The sequence below is a fragment of the Microcaecilia unicolor genome, chromosome 8 (assembly GCF_901765095.1).
Source record: "Microcaecilia unicolor chromosome 8, aMicUni1.1, whole genome shotgun sequence".
Lineage (NCBI taxonomy): Eukaryota > Metazoa > Chordata > Amphibia > Gymnophiona > Siphonopidae > Microcaecilia > Microcaecilia unicolor.
In genome coordinates this window covers 54,725,265-54,743,822 of record NC_044038.1, presented here as the reverse complement: position 1 = coordinate 54,743,822, position 18,558 = coordinate 54,725,265, and the positions used below count along the sequence as shown (strand labels likewise).

At 42.6% G+C, this 18,558-nt stretch overlaps 1 protein-coding gene across 1 annotated transcript in view; it reads left to right on the top strand.

Annotated features, from left to right (window-relative positions):
* Positions 1 to 9,046: 9,046 nt before the first annotated feature.
* LOC115476154 overlaps positions 9,047 to 18,558 on the top strand; it is a 184,846-nt gene continuing 175,334 nt past the window's right edge. The window contains exon 1 of the mRNA XM_030212359.1: positions 9,047 to 9,066. The gene's annotated coding sequence lies outside the window, so the exon portion shown is untranslated. The remainder of the gene's footprint in view (positions 9,067 to 18,558) is intronic.

Sequence of the window (18,558 nt, the reverse complement as noted above, 5' to 3'; positions counted from 1 at the left end):
ACAGTGGCTCAGAGCTGTCCAAAAAGCCCCTGATATGCCAGTTCCTCTCTGAGAGATTGCAGAAGAACCCATCAGTACTTTAGAACCATTGGAAATAGTTTGGAAACAGAAAATCACTGAGCATATGAGGAGGGGGAATTACTATGCCCTTCAGGAGTGCAAGATCAGCAAAAGTAAACGTCCTATCCAAAATTTCTCAGGAAATGTAAATAAATAAATATTAAATGTTGCTGTTCCTGCTTTGCTCAAACATATAGTATTGAATGTCATATGTATATATTATTCCCAGATGGGTCATTCTATGTTGTTTGTTTTAATGTATCTCATTTCAAGTTATGATTTTATTGTGCATTTTTAGCTGTAACCTGCCTAGAATTACAGATATTTGGGCTATACAGTTTTAAATAAATAAAATGCAATAGCACAGTCCACCCCTCAAACTTCTCACAATATGCAAGATTTTAACTCCATAAGGCAATCCATCAGTGAGCTATTCCTGTCCCCTAAATGTTTCATGATCTCTAGCTCCAGAGATGGCGGACTACACTCTGCTGGGGCAGTATAAAAATTTTGATGTAAAATTCAAAATGCAGACAGCACCAGGTCACTTACAACCTCAGCTGCTGCACCACTTTGTAGCTTCAGAAGTGGCCCTTAAGAAATCAAAAACACCAAAATCCTTCAGTTATGCTCCACCAGGAGAGGATTCTAAAACCTAGACATGGTAGGCAGGAAAATATCAAAACAATAGAGATAAGTAGGTATTCATTATCATTTGATAGTTAGCAGTTGAGTTATTGTGTGCAGGTGCACCATAGCTCCAGGTCAAGTTTTGCATCACAACACATCAGTTGTAAATGTTGTATTGCCAGCATGTACTTCTGCATCAAGTCCAAGTGATCAAGTCATATCTAAGGTACATTTCAGAAATACTGACACTTCTCATTCAAGGTTTTCAGGAATGTCAGTATTACCTAATAAGTTCCATACATGATACTTATGATACAGCTTCCCATGTAGCTTCTGTAGCCATAAAAGCAAGGAGAACAGCATGGCTTAGAGCATCAGGGCTCCAAGAAGACCTCCATGATCACCTTGTGGATGCTCCATGCTTTAGAGACAATCTTTTCAGAGACAAGGTGTCAGACAAGGTATCTCTTATCAAAGGTCAAAGCTCCACTATTCATGAACTGTCCACTTCCAGTAGATCATTAAATACTTCATACAAAAAGCAATATCCATCTCAATACCATCTGCCCCAGCTACCTAATACAATCTGCCCCTCACCGCTTCATAACAGATCTCATATCCCATCTAAATTTCATGCTTCAACGGGGTATTTTCCCTAAAGAAAAAGGCAACATCTTGCTCACCCCAATACCAAAAGACACCAAGAAAAAAAACCAAAATGACATCACCAACTACCGCCTAGTAGCATCTATCCCATTAGTAGTCAAACTTATGGAAGGACTGGTAACCAAACAACTCAACGATTACATAAACAAATTCATTATACTACATGAGTCACAATCAGGACTCCGACCCCAACATAGCACCAAAACAGTACTACTCACTCTCCTATCCAAATTCAAGCAGGAGATACCAATAGGCAAAAGCATTCTCCTCCTTCAATTTGACATGTCCAGTGCGTTTGACATGGTTAACCATAACATGTTGCTAAGACTCCTAGACTATTTCGGAATTGGTGGTACCAATCTCAACTGAATTAAGGGCTTTCTAATCACCAGAACAGCGGAGCAGGTGGGGGGAGAGAGGTTGGTGGTTGGGAGGCGAGGATAGTGGAGGGCAGACTTATACGGTCTGTGCCAGAGCCGGTGATGGGAGGCGGGACTGGTGGTTGGGAGGCGGGAAATACTGCTGGGCAGACTTGTACGGTCTGTGCCCTGAAAAAGGCAGGTACAAATCAAGGTAAGGTATACACATATGAGTTTATCTTGTTGGGCAGACTGAATGGACCATGCAGGTCTTTTTCTGCCGTCATCTACTATGTTACTATGTTACTATACCAAGTGAACTCAAGCACCAACATATCGTCACCCTGGAAACCAGACTGCGGAGTACCACAAGGATCACCACTATCACCGATCCTTTTCAACCTCATGATGGTCCCACTAGCCAAAGCCTTATCCACACAAGGCCTTAATCCATTCATTTACGCTGATGATGTCACACTATACATCCCCTATAAGCATGATTTAGCAGAAATCACCAATAAAATCAAGCTCAGCTTAAACATCATGAACTCATGGGCAAACACATTCCAACTAAAACTCAACACAGAAAAAACACACGGTCTCATCATCTCATCCCAATACAACATATACAAACCCACAAACATTAACACCGCAGGATACACCCTCCCTATTTCAGACAGCCTGAAAATTCTCGGAGTAACAATCGACCGAAACCTCCAACTACAGTCCCAAGCTAAACTCAGGAAAGAAAATGTTTCTGTCAATGTGGAAACTAAAACGTGTGAAACCATTCCCGAGGGAAATATTTCGCAACCTGGTACAGTCAATGGTACTAAGCCACGCAGACTATTGTAACGGAATCTATGCGGGATGCAAAGAACAAATCATAAAGAAACTTCAAACCGCCCAAAACACAGCAGCACGGCTTATATATGGAAAAATGCATTTTGACAGCGCCAAACCACTCCGAGAAAAACTGCATTGGCTTCCAATTAAGGAACGTATCACTTTCAAAATCTACACGACAGTTCACAAAATCATCTACGGCGAGGCACTGGGATACATGACAGACCTCAACGACCTACCACTCAGAAACACCATAAAATCAGCACGATCATACCTCCACTACCCAAACAGCAAAGGACTAAAATACAAATCCACCTATGCATCCAGCTTTTCCTACCTGAGCGCACAATTGTGGAACGCACTACCAAAAGCAGTAAAACCCACACTCGACCACATGAATTTCCGGAAAGCACTAAAAACAGAACTGTTCAGAAGGGCATACCCCACCGACCCAACATAAAAAACCTGGACACTTGCGACACAACGTAACCAAAGATCGTAACGGACATATCCTAGCTCTTCCTTTCCCTCACTAAGTTCTCCCCAATTGTCTTTACCATACATGTATCTCACTCTACCATAATATCACCTTGATATTACTCGCAGCTTGCATTTGTTCACACCGGAATTGGTTAACGCCGATTACGGTACTATGTAAGCCACATTGAGCCTACAAAGAGGTGGAAAAATGTGGGATACAAACGCAACAAATAAATAAATAAACACCTTCAGATATTTTACCAACAGTCTACACAGCTACAGTCACAAAGGCAGCTCACACAGTCATATGTACCCAAACCAAGATAGCTCAATTGAAAACAGTCTACTGCTCTTCAAGCTCTCTCTCATAAAACAGGCCTTGGTTTTTGACAATTTACCAGTTTGGGGCACCTTCAATGCTTTGTCAATGCTTGTCAACCCTTAACAATGAACATATGGGTGTTAAAAATTGTAACTCACAATTACATTTACTGAATTCTTCCCAGTGCACCTACGCTTCACTGCAATTGCGGCTTACTGTGAATATGCAGAGGGGTGGCCAATCTCAGCCCTCCCTTTAATATTTAGATTCATGAGGGGGCTCGTCAACATGAATCTAGCTATAAAGGTTTGTCCTACCATGGAACTTAAAAGCAACTGACACAAGTACGCTTCAAACCAAGTGGTCAAACCTCTTTTCAGCATCTGTCTTGGAGGAAAAAAGAACCTGAATTATAGCTACGTCCTGCAAGGTTCCACGTTAGGATACGCTGAAACCTTCTGCTCAGTGTGCTGCTGCGACTAGGAAAGCGAATATAATGTTGGGTATTATTAGGAAAGGTATGGAAAACAGGTGTGAGGATGTTATAATGCCGTTGTATCGCTCCATGGTGCGACCGCACCTTGAGTATTGTGTTCAATTCTGGTCGCCGCATCTTAAGAAAGATATAGTAGAATTGGAAAAGGTGCAGCGAAGGGCGACTAAAATGATAGCGGGGATGGGACGACTTCCCTATGAAGAAAGATTAAGGAGGCTAGGGCTATTCAGCTTGGAGAAGAGACAGCTGAGGGGAGACATGATAGAGGTATATAAAATAATGAGTGGAGTGGAACAGGTGGATGTGAAGCGTCTGTTCACGCTTTCCAAAAATACTAGGACTAGGGGGCATGCGATGAAACTACAGTGTAGTAAATTTAAAACAAATCGGAGAAAGTTTTTCTACACCCAACGTATAATTAAACTCTGGAATTCGTTGCCGGAGAAAGTGGTGAAGGCGGTTAGCTTAGCAGAGTTTAAAAAGGGGCTGGACGGTTTCCTAAAGGACAAGTCCATAAACCACTACTAAATGGACTTGGGAAAAATCCACAATTCCAGGAATAACATGTATAGAATGTTTGTACGTTTGGGAAGCTTGCCAGGTGCCCTTGGCCTGGATTGGCCGCTGTTGTGGACAGGATGCTGGGCTCGATGGACCCTTGGTCTTTTCCCAGTATGGCATTACTTATGTACTTATATGTACTTATCACCAGCACCACCAGGCAAATCAGTGAGCTGCAGACCCTGGTGCATCGATATCCTCACACAATTCTTCCAGGAGAAAGTCATCATATAAACTTACCCCAATTTTGTTTTGTTTTTACCAAAAGTAGTATCCACCTTAATCAGAATACCATCCTGCCAACCTTTTCCCCAAAACACATTTTTCTGAAGGCATGTGCTGTCTCTGGATAAGAGATATGGGGTCAATATTCATAGGAATTTAACTGACCAGAAATGGCTTCTGGCCGGTTAAATTGTGTGTTCGGAGCTATTGGCTGATATTCAACAGCACTTAACCGCTTATGGTGGGATTCTATATATGGCACGTGGAAAATCCATGTGGAAATAATTTTCACTTACGCATATTCTATAAGATTTAGGCACAGTATATAGAATACGTTTAATTGATATCCCAGTGCCTAAAACTACGCCCATCCATTTATACTGAAAAAAACATGGCGTAAATCCCTGCACATAGATTTATGTGGACTGGGCCATATTCCATAACATAGTAACATAGTAGATGACGGCAGAAAAAGACCTGCACGGTCCATCCAGTCTGCCCAACAAGATAAACTCACATGTGCTACTTTTTGTGTATACCTTACCTTGATTTGTACCTGTCCTTTTCCGGGCACAGACCGTATAAGTCTGCCCAGCACTATCCCCGCCTCCCAACCACCAGCCCCACCTCCCACCACCGGTTCTGGCACAGACCGTATAAGTCTGCCCAGCACTAACAAGGCACGTAAATTTGAGAATGCCCATTAAAATGCCCACTTCCCCACCTATAACATGCCCCTTTTTGGATGTGTGTATTAGAATTTAGACACAGTGAGTTACAGCATACGCTTAGCGAGTTATGCACGTAAATTCTAATTATTGCCAATTAGTGCTCATTATTGCTTGTTAAGTGCTGTTAACAACGCTGATTGGCTTGTTAAGCCAGTTATGTGCGTTGTTACAGGATTTGCTTGGATTTCAGCGTGGATCTCTAGGCGTGCTACATAGAATCTGGGGGTTAGTGCTGCTGAATGTCACCACAGACCACTAAACTCAAAGCCAGCCATTTTGTGGGCAGTCCAGGGGTGGAGTCAGCCCTTATGCGCTTTAGTGGCAATATTCAGCTCTTAACTGCCTAAGTTTAACAGTCAAATCGAACCACATATAAGTCAGTCCTATCTTTATGTGGTGTCACTTATGCGGTCAAGTGCTGAATATCATACTAAGGGGGTCTTTTACGAAGCAGTGGTAAGCCCAACGCTTACCACTTGCTAAAACAGAAGTACCGCTGGGCTAAAGCATCACCCCCGGTATGCACCATTGCTGGTGCTACAAAAATATTTTTACTTTTGTAGCTCCGTTGTGTACCCGCCAGTAATCAGGTAGTATCGCACACTACCCGGTTACCACCAGGTTAGCATAGGAGCCCTTACCGCCACCACAATGGGTGGCGGTAAGTGCTCCCCCTTGAAATGGGTGCACGGCAAGTGCTTCACTTGCTGCACGGCCGTTTCTTTAAAAAAAGAAAGACCTGCCTTTTACCCACTGCAGTAAAAGGGGGGGGGGGGTCTCAGCATGCATCAGATACACACGCCGATGCCAGCGCAGGCCCCCTTTTGCCTCAGCTTCATAGAAGGATCCATAAACCACATAAAAAGTAGATGGCCACATAAACCCAGATATTCGATGCCAGTACCTGGACATGGCTCAGCATTGAATATCCTGGAATAAGGCCGCCGGCAGCTTTAAAAAATGCACACCGTCACTAGCTGAATATCGACCCCATCATTTGTGTGTGTGTGTGTGTTTACCAACGTCCCCCTTTTCCCTTCACTTTTCTTTTTTCTCTTTTTTTTCTCTTCTGATGTTTGGTGCCTATGCCTTCTCTCAAGTTCATCTTTGCTCTCAATGCATCCTGTCATCTGCAACTGAATCAATATTCTACTTTAGTATATAAGTACATAAGTAATGCCATACTGGGAAAAGACCAAGGGTCCATCAAGCCCAGCATCCTGTCCACGACAGCGGCCAATCCAGGCCAAGGGCACCTGGCGAGCTTCTCAAACGTACAAACATTCTATACATGTTATTCCTGGAATTGTGGATTTTTTCCCAAGTCCATTTAGTAGTGGTTTATGGACTTGTCCTTTAGGAAATCGTTTAACCCCTTTTAAAACTCTGCTAAGCTAACCGCCTTCACCACGTTCTCCGGCAACGAATTCCAGAGTTTAATTATGCGTTGGGTGAAGAAAAATTTTCTCCGATTTGTTTTAAATTTACTACACTGTAGTTTCATCGCATGCCCACTAGTCCTAGTATTTTTGGAAAGCGTGAACAGACGCTTCACATCCACCTGTTCCACTCCACTCATTATTTTATATACCTCTATCATGTCTCCCCTCAGCCATCTCCTCTCCAAGCTGAAAAGCCATAGCCTCCTTAGTCTTTCTTCATAGGGAAGTCGTCCCATCCCCGCTATCATTTTAGTCACCCTTTGCTGCACCTTTTCCAATTCTACTATATCTTTCTTGAGATGTGGCGAGGTGCGGTTGCACCATGGAGCAATACAACGGCATTATAACATCCTCACACCTGTTTTCCATACCTTTCCTAATAATACCCAACATTCTATTCGCTTTCCTAGCCGCAGCAGCACACTGTATTATCGACGATGACACCTAGATCCCTTTCTTAGTCCGTAACTCCTAACGTGGAACCTTGCATGATGTGGCTATAATTCGGGTTCTTTTTTCCCACATGCATCATCTTGCACTTGCTCACATTAAATATCATCTGCCATTTAGCCGCCCAGTCTCCCAGTCTCGTAAGGTCCTTCTGTAATTTTTCACAATCCTGTCGCGAGTTAACGACTTTGAATAACTTTGTGTTATCATCAAATTTAATTATCTCGCTAGTTACTCCCATCTCTAAATCATTTATAAATATATTATAAAGCAGCAGTCCTAACACAGACCCCTGAGGAACCCCACTAACTACCCTTCTCCATTGTGAATACTGCCCATTTAACCCCACTCTCTTTTTCCTATCCTTCAACCAGTTTTTAATCCACAATAGGACATTTCCTCCTATACCATGACCCTCCAATTTCCTCTGTAGCCTTTCATGAGGTACCTTGTCAAACGCCTTTTAAAAATCCAGATACACAATATCAACCGACTCCCCTTTGTCCACATGTTTGTTTACTCCTTCAAAGAATTGAAGTAAATTGGTCAGGCAAGAATTCCCCACACAAAAGCCATGCTGACTTGGTCTCAGTAATCCATGTCCTTGGATGTGCTCTGTAATTTTGTTTTTCATAATAGCCTCTACCACTTTGCCTTTTCTTTGATTGTATTTGTCCCTGATTCAGGATCCACAGCAAAAGTGTTGTGTTTTTATAACTAGGGTGTAGGCTCTGCCAACACAAATCCTTTTGTAAAATACTTTCAGGAGTGCGAGTGTTTGCTGGCACACACAGCCAAAGCAGCCATTTTACATATGTACACGTACAGAAAATGAGTGGCATGAGCTCAGCAGCTTCCACATGGAAGTGTCAGTTTCGCTACTTCCACATGGAAATGGTGCCACTTCCACATGTAATTCTCCAATTATACAAATCCACACATGTAACTGCTGTCAGTTAAGTAGTGAGTCTGCAAGTTTGATCTAGTTTAATTCTGAAGGTGGAATAAACAGTGATTACGGAGAATGGCTCCCTTAATCTTTCATGTAAAGCCCTGGCTAAAGCAAGCACTTGTTTAAAAATCTGTGCATACCTCTGAGCTAGTGTAAAACTCGAAAGGGATATTTTCCCTATAGATGAGTATCCCCTTTATAAAATGGGAAACCCACATGTAGATTTTTTTCCTCATTCAAGCCCCACTCAAACCATACCCCTTTGAAATGTATGCTGTAGATTTACAGATGAAAATAGCAGCTTCCTAAGGGGTCCTTTTACTAAGGTGCACTAACAGATTTAGTGCACGCTAAATGATAAGACACCCATAGGAATATAATGGGTGTCTTATAATTTAGCACATGCTAATCATTAGCGTGCACTAAATCTATTAGCACACCTTAGTAAAAGGACCCCTAAAATTGTTATTTGCAAATACATCCAATATTTACACATGGAGATGCTTTTAAAATAGATGTCCTAGTGTATGATTACAATTTTTTAGTACTTAATTTATATTATCAGAGCGAGTTGAGCTTTTATGTATTGTTTGTTTGCATTTATGTATTTTTTAATATATAATAGTGGCTTGCTTTTATTTGGTCAGTAATTATATTTTTGTGAACACTATGAGTTGCTGCTTTTTTTTCTCTCTCTTGCTCTATGTTTCTGTCCAGCATGATGATTTGCAGGAAGTTGTCTCATTTTGCATGTGATCTTCAGCTACAGGAGAAGCAACAGTTCCTTCACAAACCAGAAATGTGTACCATTAAGGGAGGGGAAGGAGGATTAGTGGCTGCAGAAAAGTGAGTACACTTTCTCAATGTGTTTCCATGGCACATGATCTTTGGTGGATTGTAGGGCAAGAAAGCAGTCATCCTCACAGGACTGTAGGACTGACTCACACTGACAGGATCAAAAAGTTCTGCCACCACTGCAAACTATGCCTCTACACACGCCACCTAAAGCTTGAAATAGCATTTGTTCCAAAATCACACATATCCTGAGAATCCTAAGTATAGATAGATAGACAGATATTATTTTTAATGTGGAATTATTGTGCAGTAGGAGATAACAGGGTCTTGATCTTGATTTTCAGTATGAATACAGACCGTAGTACTGACTCACAGAGACAGAAAGGAGAAGAATGTAGAAATAGTCACCCATCAAATGGAAAAAGTTGTGACAGGTTGTGTAAACTGGAAAATGCTATCTGTAGTGTCATAGGAATCCAGACCAGAATTTTCTGTTTTATGAAGTTGGAGCCTCAGTCCTAATTTTTGAAATACACTGGTACACCATACCATGTATAGGGTTGCTCCCTGCCCCAGTGTTGATTTTGCACCAAGGGTTGACTTGGAACAAATAGCAAACCTAATGGCACTGAACCAGGACTGAATTGTCCTGTAGCTATGATGTAGGTGTCATAAGTACATAAGCATCGCCATGCTGGGACAGACCAAGGGTCCATCGAGCCCAGCACCCTGTCACTGACAGCGACCAAAAGAACAAGCAATTTGTCCCGCCCATCCTAGAAATACTGTATTCCCTCGTCCATTCAATAACATTCTATGGCTTTTTCCTCCAGGAAGCCGTCCAACCCTTTTTTGAAGTCCGCTAAGTTAACCACCTTAACCACCTTTTCCGGCAGTGAATTCCAGAGTTTAACTACGCGTTGAGTGAAGAAATATTTCCTCCTATTCATTTTAAATTTACCACACTGCAGCTTCATTGCATGCCCCCTTGTCCTAGTATTTTTGGAAAGCATAAACAGATGCTCCACATCTACCCATTCCATTCCACTCATTATCTTATAGACCTCTATCATATCTCCCCTCAGCCACCTTTTCTCCAAGCTGAAGAGCCCCAGCCTCTTCAGCCTATCCTGATAGGGAAGCCGTCCTATCCCCTGTATCATCTTTGTCGCCCTACTCTGCACCTTTTCCAATTCCACTATGTCTTTTTTGAGGTGCGGTGACCAGAATTGAACACAATACTTGAGGTGCGGTCGCACCATGGAGCGATACAACGGCAGAATATCCTTATTTTTGTTTTCCATCCCTTTCCTAATGATACCCAACATTCTATTTGACACACTGTCCTCATTTGGGTTCCAGGGCTCCGTCCTCTCCTGGTTCTCCTCGTATCTTTCCCAACGCACCTTCAGAGTATCTTCTAATGGCTCCTCTTCCACCCCCGTCCCGCTCTCTGTTGGGGTTCCCCAAGGATCTGTCCTTGGACCACTTCTCTTCTCGATATACACCTCTTCCCTAGGCTCGTTGATCTCATCTCATGGTTTCCAGTACCATCTCTATGCCGATGACACCCAGCTTTACCTCTCCACTCCCGACATCACAGTTGAAACCCAGGCCAAAGTTTCAGCCTGCCTTTCCGACATCGCTGCCTGGATGTCCAACCGGCATCTGAAACTGAACATGGCAAAGACTGAGCTCCTTATCTTTCCACCCAAACCCTCTTCTCCTCTTCCCCCACTTTCCGTCTCTGTTGACAACACCCTCATCCTCCCCGTCTCTTCAGCACGCAATCTCGGAGTCATCTTCGATTCCTCCCTCTCCTTCTCTGCCCATATCCAACAGACAGCTAAGACCTGTCGCTTCTTCCTCTATAATATTAGCAAAATTCGCCCATTCCTCTCTGAACAGACCACCCGAACCCTCGTCCACTCGCTCGTTACCTCTCGTCTTGACTATTGCAACCTTCTCCTCGCTGGCCTCCCGCTTAGCCACCTATCCCCCCTTCAATCTGTCCAAAATTCCACCGCACGTCTTATCTACCGCGTGAACCGATACTCTCATATCACCCCCCTACTCAAGTCGCTTCACTGGCTCCCAATCCACTACCGTATACAGTTCAAGCTTCTCCTATTGACCTTCAAGTGCACTCAATCTGCTGCCCCCCATTACCTCTCTACCCTCCTCTCCCCGTATGTTCCCACCTGTAACCTCCGCTCTCAGGACAAATCACTCCTATCTGTACCCTTCTCCACCACCGCTAACTCCAGACTCCGCCCCTTCTGCCTCGCATCACCTTATGCCTGGAACAGACTTCCCGAGCCCATACGCCATGCGCCCTCCCTGCCCATGTTCAAGTCCTTACTCAAGGCCCATCTCTTCTCCCTTGCTTTTGGCGCCTAACACCTTCCCCATTCCTGTTACCTACACTGACTACGTAGTCTGTTACCGTTAGATTGTAAGCTCTCTTGAGCAGGGACTGTCCCTCCCCGTGTTTAAACTTGTACAGCGCTGCATAACCCTGGCAGCGCTATAGAAATGCTAAGTAGTAGTAGTAGTAGTAGTAGTATTTGCTTTCCTAGCCGCAGCAGCTAATTGAGCAGAAGTTTTCAACATATCATCAACGACGACACCTAGATCCCTTTCTCGGTCCGTGAGTCCCAACACTGAACCTTGCATGATGTAGTTATAGTTTGGGTTCCTCTTTCCCACATGCATCACTTTGCACTTGTTCACATTAAACGTCATCTGCCATTTAGACCGTAAGGTCCTGTTGTAGTTTTTCACAATCTTCCCGCGATTTGACTACTTTGAATAACTTTGTGTCATCGGCAAATTTGATTACCTCACTAGTTACCCCATCTCTATGTCATTTATGAATATGTTAAAAAGCAGAGGTCTCAGCACCAATCCTGAGGGATGCCGCTAACTACCCTTCTCCATTGCGAATATTGACCTTTTAGTCCTACTCTCTGTTTCATATCTTTCAACCAGTTTTTAATCCACAGTAAGACGCTACCTCCAATCCCATGTCCCTCTAATTTCCTCTGTAGTCTTTCATGAGGGACTTTATCAAATGCCTTCTGAAAATCTAGATACACAATGAGGGGCATAATCGAACGGAAATGCCTATCTCCATGGGCGTTTATCTCCGAGAACGGGTCCGTGAAGGGGCGGGCCGAACCGTATTTTTGAAAAAATGGACGTTTTTGAGCTGGGCGTTTGTTTTTTTTAGCGATAATGGAAACTAAAAACGCCCAGCTCAAAAACGTCCTAATCCGAGCCATTTGGTCGTGGGAGGGGCCACGATTCATAGTACACTCGCCCCCCTGATATGCCAGGACACAAACTGGGCACCCTAGGTCAGTGCGGTGGACTTCAGAAAAAGCTCCCACATGCATAGCTCCCTTACCACGGGTGCTGAGCTCCCATCCCCCTCCCCCAAAACCCACTACCCACAAATGTACAACACTACCATAGCTCTTAGGGGTGAAGGGGGCACCTACATGTGCGTACAGTGGGTTTTGGAGGCCTCCCATTTACCAGCACGTGTTACAGGTAGGGGGGGGGGAGATGGGCCTGGGACCACCTGGCTGAAGCGCACTGCGGTACCCACTAAAAGTGCTCCAGGGACCTGCATACACGCAGGCCTCTAGGACTTGTTGCTGCTGTATAACATTGGCACACCAGTTGACACCTGAAGACTAATCTGTCCGAAAACGTCCTTTATTGGAATAACCGCGTTTACTCACAGTTAACTGCAGGTCAGAGGTTGTGCCCCACCACTGGCAACGAGTCTCTCTGGTACTGAGATTAGCAGGTCAGAGCTGGCAGAATGCTGTACAATGCCCTCTTTCAGCCACATTCAAGGTAAGAACTAAGTTCTCTAACGTGGCTAACACATGGAAGGGATCTAAAACTGGATAACAAAAATGGCTACTACCTCATGGACTACCGGAAACACAACAGGGCACACTCTGACCCAGTAGGCAGGGGAAAAGCACCATGGGAGAAGAGCCTACCAACTACCAACATCGTGAGACTGTAACACAAGCTAATGAAATCACTGAGCCCAATACCCTACACCCACCACAATGCAATGCTGATGTGACCCTGTAGTGCACCCAAGAGCCACATCTGACCCAGGGAAAGGCTATGAGAGGATCGAACATATTCTGCTATCATGGAGGTGGGTACGGCATTTGAGGGTGGCATAGAGGCTGGAAAAAAAGTTTGTAAAGTGGGTTTTTTTGGGGGGGGGAGGGGGTTAGTGACCACTGGGGGAGTCCGGGGAGGTCATCCTCGATTCCCTCCAGTGGTCATCTGGTCAGTTGGGGCATTTTTTTGGGAATTGTTCGTGAAAAAAAAGGGTCCACAAAAAGTGACCCAAAATCGCGGTAAAAACGCCTTTTTTTTTGATTATCAGCTAAAGACGCCCATCTCTCCTCAGCTGCTAACCACGCCCCAGTCCCACCTCTGACACGCCCCCATCAACTTTATTCGTTTCCGCGACGGAGTGCAGTTGGAAACACCCAAAATCGGCTTTCGATTATACCGATTTGGGCGCCTTTGCCAGAAAAACGCCCATCTCCCGATTTGGGTCGAAATATAGGCGTTTTTCTCTTTCGATTATAAGCCGGAATATCAACCGGCTCACCTTTGTCTACATGTTTGTTTACCCCTTCAAAGAAATGCAGCAGATTGGTGAGGCAAGACTTCCCTTCACTAAATCCATGTTGACTTTGTCCCATTAGTCCATGCTTTTGAACGTGCTCTGTAATTTTGTTCTTGATTATAGTCTCTACCATTTTGCCCCGCACTGATGTCAGACTCACCGGTCTATAATTTCCCGAGTCTCCTCTGGAACCTTTCTTTGAGAGCAGTCAGAAGTGAGTGAGGTTCACATTCACTTCCAGGGCTAAAATCTTCTCTCTACTCCTACTGTTTCTCAATCTTTTCCATGGATTCTCTGTTGGGGAGAAAAATTACCTCAGGACCCCAGCACTAGGGTGTTAGAAATTATTTTTTTATTTGCAGTGTTTGATAAACTGCCAGTCCCAAAAAGCTTCAAGGCAGTATACAGACCAAGTACAATGTATAGTGTAAACCAATTAACAACCATCAATGAACCAAGGCAAAGATGAACAATACCAGAAACAAAAGGAGGGGTATGCATTGGATAATATCATAATATCCACATTTATGCACATGGATTATAAAATACACTATTTTACAAGCGTATTTAAAAATTATAGACATTGACATTTACATCACTTATACAGTCTTACAGTATCTCAGCTTATTACTATGCTGATGATATTCTTTTGGTAGCTTCTGTTCATCCTTTTTCCCTTGATTTTTCTCAGTTGGAATTCTGCTTGGATGAGATTTCCTCTTGACTCAGAGTCAATCGTCTGGTTCTCAATCCTGCAAAATCTATTGCTTCTTGGATCACAAGTTCATGCTCTGACCCACGTTAGTCCCTTTACTAGATGGTTTTGCTATCCCATTAGTGACCTTTTTTAAAAATCTAGGAGTTATCATTGATCAAACGTTGTCTTTTGGAGGTCAAGCAAGTTCCCTGGTTCAGCGTTGTATTTGAACCTTGAGCTAACTTTTATGCCATCCTCAGCCTTCTTGATTCCATTGCTCAGATGAGTTTTCCCTGTGCAACAATTCTTTCCCACTTAGACTACACTAATATAGTCTATACCAGTCATCCAATCTTCTTAAGCATCTTCAAGTTATTTAAAATACTGTTGTTCACATTTTATCCTAGTCATCAGTCATCCAAATATGATCATGTGACTCCTCTGCTTATAAACTACCACTGGCTCAAAATCCCATATCACATTCAGTTTAAAGTTTCTTCACTGGTTCACAAAGCAGTTTATTGTAACTGTTCCCTTTACTTGGCTTCTGTTATTTCCTTTTGCAACTCCCCATTTTCTTCGCTTTTCGAATAGATGCTGACTAGTTCTCCTACTGGTATCATCATGTCACCTGGAATCCACAGAAATTGTGCATTTTTCTTTCGTGGCCCCTGCCTTTGGAACTCCCTGCCCCCTGCCTTATAGCTTGAATCCTCTTACCCTAATTTTAAGTCTGCTCTAGAAATCAAACAAAATAAAACATGGAAAAGAAAATAAGATGATACCTTTTTTATTGGACATAACTTAAAAAAGGTATCATCTTATTTTCTTTTCCATGTTTTATTTTGTTTGATTTCTATTGATAACCTTAAGAGTGGACTAACACGGCTACCACACTCCTCTACTTAAGTCTGCTCTACTATCTCACCTCTTCAGCTTGGCCTATGGGGGCTAGGGTTGAGTGTGTCTGCTGATTCACGTCAGCCTAACTTCTTGCTCTATTTTCTCTATCATAACAGAATTATGGAGTTATTTTCCATTTAGTTATATTTTAAATTTTGTAATTGTAAACTGCCTTGTTTTTTATTTAAAGAAAGGCAGTCTATAAAATTTTAATAAACCATTAACCCTCACAACTCACTTAAACTGAAATACCTTGGCCAGAATCAAAGTAACACCGTGCTTTCAACTTCTGTATGTTTAGACTTTTCTTGAAAACATTTTGGCTGTATCATGATTACCCAAGCTTTGTCCAGTAAATGTTCCTTCACAGAGCCAGAGGGTGGAGGAAGAGGCAGAGAATGTTTCTGCAGCTCAGGAAACGAAACAAGTATATTGCCAAATTGCTTTGAAAATTTTGCAGATTTGATTGCTCAACAGATGGTGTGCACTCTGACAACAGTCTGACATTCAGGCTTGGTGAAGGCTATGAATAGCTCCAAATGAAAAAGTTAGACAGTAAACATTAATTGGTATATGGCTTCAAATAAATTTAGGTAACTGGTGATTTCTTGTCGTTTCTCCCTTTTGTTTGTGTGCTGTATTTGCAGCTGTTTCTCTGCTGTTATTAAAGGTGGGGTTTTTTTTTTGTCTTTACTGTATGCCATTTTTATTGCTGCTTTGATCTGACTTACTGAGAAGGCTGATTATAAGTACCATTAATAAATTATAAATACATCAATCTGCTCCCATGAAGACCGACTGTTGTGGAAAATCTTTCACCATCCATCCCAGAGGCCTTGTTAGTTTACCAAGCCATGCAAGAGGAGCCAAGTAATATAAAATACCAGCAGAGACTCTCAGGATATTTGGCTTAACCAGCATCTAAAACAAAAATTACTGTAGCTTCAGCTGCACATTGTCCTTGGGAATTATGCTGGACTGAGCATAAAAGAACTATTATTGTTTCCACACTTAAAACATCATTAGGAACATACCTGACTAACTTGAACATTCTTCTGTACGACAGCGAAATACTGCAATGTTCCTTTGTGGTAGACTTTTGTCTGTATCTTGAAGAGGGTGTCAGAAGAAGAAGAAAAGGACATTGTGAAGAAAATTTTAGATAGGGTAAGAAAACTTCCCTCCTTAACAAGGACTTTTGAGGAAGTTGTCTACCTTGGCAGGCAACTGCACTGTAGATAAAAGTAAAAATCAGAGGAACAAATATTAAATTCCCTCCTTAGGTTTTCAAATGATTGCAGGGAGCTCTCTTTAAGGAGTTGAGAAATGTTAGAGAGGCCTTGGTTAGGCCATCTCTTTGCTGAGACAACCATCTCCAGTGTAGTATCATGAGAAAGGATGGAGCCAGAGAAGACCTCCATTGAGAGCCTTCTAAGGAGCAAGTTAATAGCTTCCATAAAAGCGGAACATGTCTTACAAAAGGATTGTCAGTGTGTATAAGGCTTCTGCCAGTATGCAGAAGTCAGAGAATGTCTTGTAATTTATTGCCTTTCATATATGATTACTCAATTTGTATAAAAGGCTTTGAATCTGTCCCACTTCTCCAATCCCATACATGGTGTAGTTGAGGCACCAGGTAGTTACTTTTTAGGTCTGGGACTCCCAGACCTCCCAGTTCTATCTCATGCATTTTCATTGTGAAAATCCTAAAATCCCAACTGGCTGGATGTGCTCCGAGGACTGGGTTGAGAACCACTGACCTAGGGGCAGCGAGGTTCACCTGAGCCACACAGGCAAACTGTGCAGGGAGACAGAAGCATAAAGATCACTGAGAACAAACAGGAGGGAATGACAAAGAAAAGAGTTAGGAATGATTTTTGTATCTCTTGTCCTATGCAAGGTTTAGGTCACTGCAGATCAAGCTGTGTTGTACTTACCTGGAGAATGTTTTAGTCTCTTGTCGGGAACATTGAAAAAATGTACTTATCATCAGTCATAGTAAGTGGAGCTAGTCAATACTCAGTCCAGGATCTTCACCCAAATAAACAATATCATCAACAAACACAATGTATATTCCCTCAAGCATTCCCGACAAGAGACTGAGGGGCCCCTTTACAAAGGCACGCTGAAAAATGGCCTGCGGTAGTGTATACGTGTGTTTTGGGTGCATGCAGAATCAATTGTCGTGCCCCTGTAAAAAATGCCTTTTTAAAATTTTTGCCGAAAATGGACATGCAGCAAAATTGCCGCGCGTCCATTTTGGGTCTGTGACCTTACCACCAGCCATTGACCTAGCGGTAAGGTCTCACACAGTAACTGGGCAGTAATAGTCGACGAATGTAAAATGCCAATTACCGCCCGAGTACCGCCCGCATGCCAAAAAATAAAAATATTTTCTGGCGCACATAGCGGACATGCGTCAAAAATGAAATTACCGTAAGGGCCACGTGATAGCCAGGTGGTAACTCAAAATTGACACACGTTGGGTGCGTGCAGATGCCTACATGGCTTAGTAAAAGGGCTCCTCAAACATTCTCCAGATAAGTACAGCACAGAGACTTGTTTTTGTTAGGGTGTTTTATTTATTTATTACATTTGTATCCCACATTTCCCTACCTATTTGCAGGCTCAATGTGGCTTACATGGTACCGTAAAGGCATTCACCCAGTCTGGTAAAGAACAAATACAGTGTGATGTGTGGTAGGATAAGGATCATATGTTACAGACGCATTTGGGAATCGTAGGATTGATTGACCTTATCTTGTTTATATTTATACTTGCCTTAGATGGTATTAAATGCCTTATTGGTGTTCATATCAACACTTTTTGAGTTTTTTTATGTACCAATTTACATGATGGCTATGTAAGGTACAAGTAGAACGCTTGCCATTGATATAGTGCAGGATATCAATGACATTTGCACATATGAGAACGTGTTGCAATGATGGTTCTCTACTCAGCCAGTCACTATTCATATGACTGACGTGTGAACATATTGCTCAGTCAGTTCACATGTCAGTCATATAAATAGTGACTGGCTAAGTAGAGAACCATATATATAAAGGAATTCTTATTATATTTTGTAAATTTTTCCTCTAATGTTTTTTCTTTTGATTTATTACTTGATACGTATTAGTGAGGTACAGATCATTTATAATTTCTCCTAGTTTGTTTTGTTATTTGGATGAATCAATGCCATCCTCAACTGATGGGTGGTTTCAGTACCAAGTACTAAGGGAAAGAACTGCAAACAGCTCATTCATTATTTTAA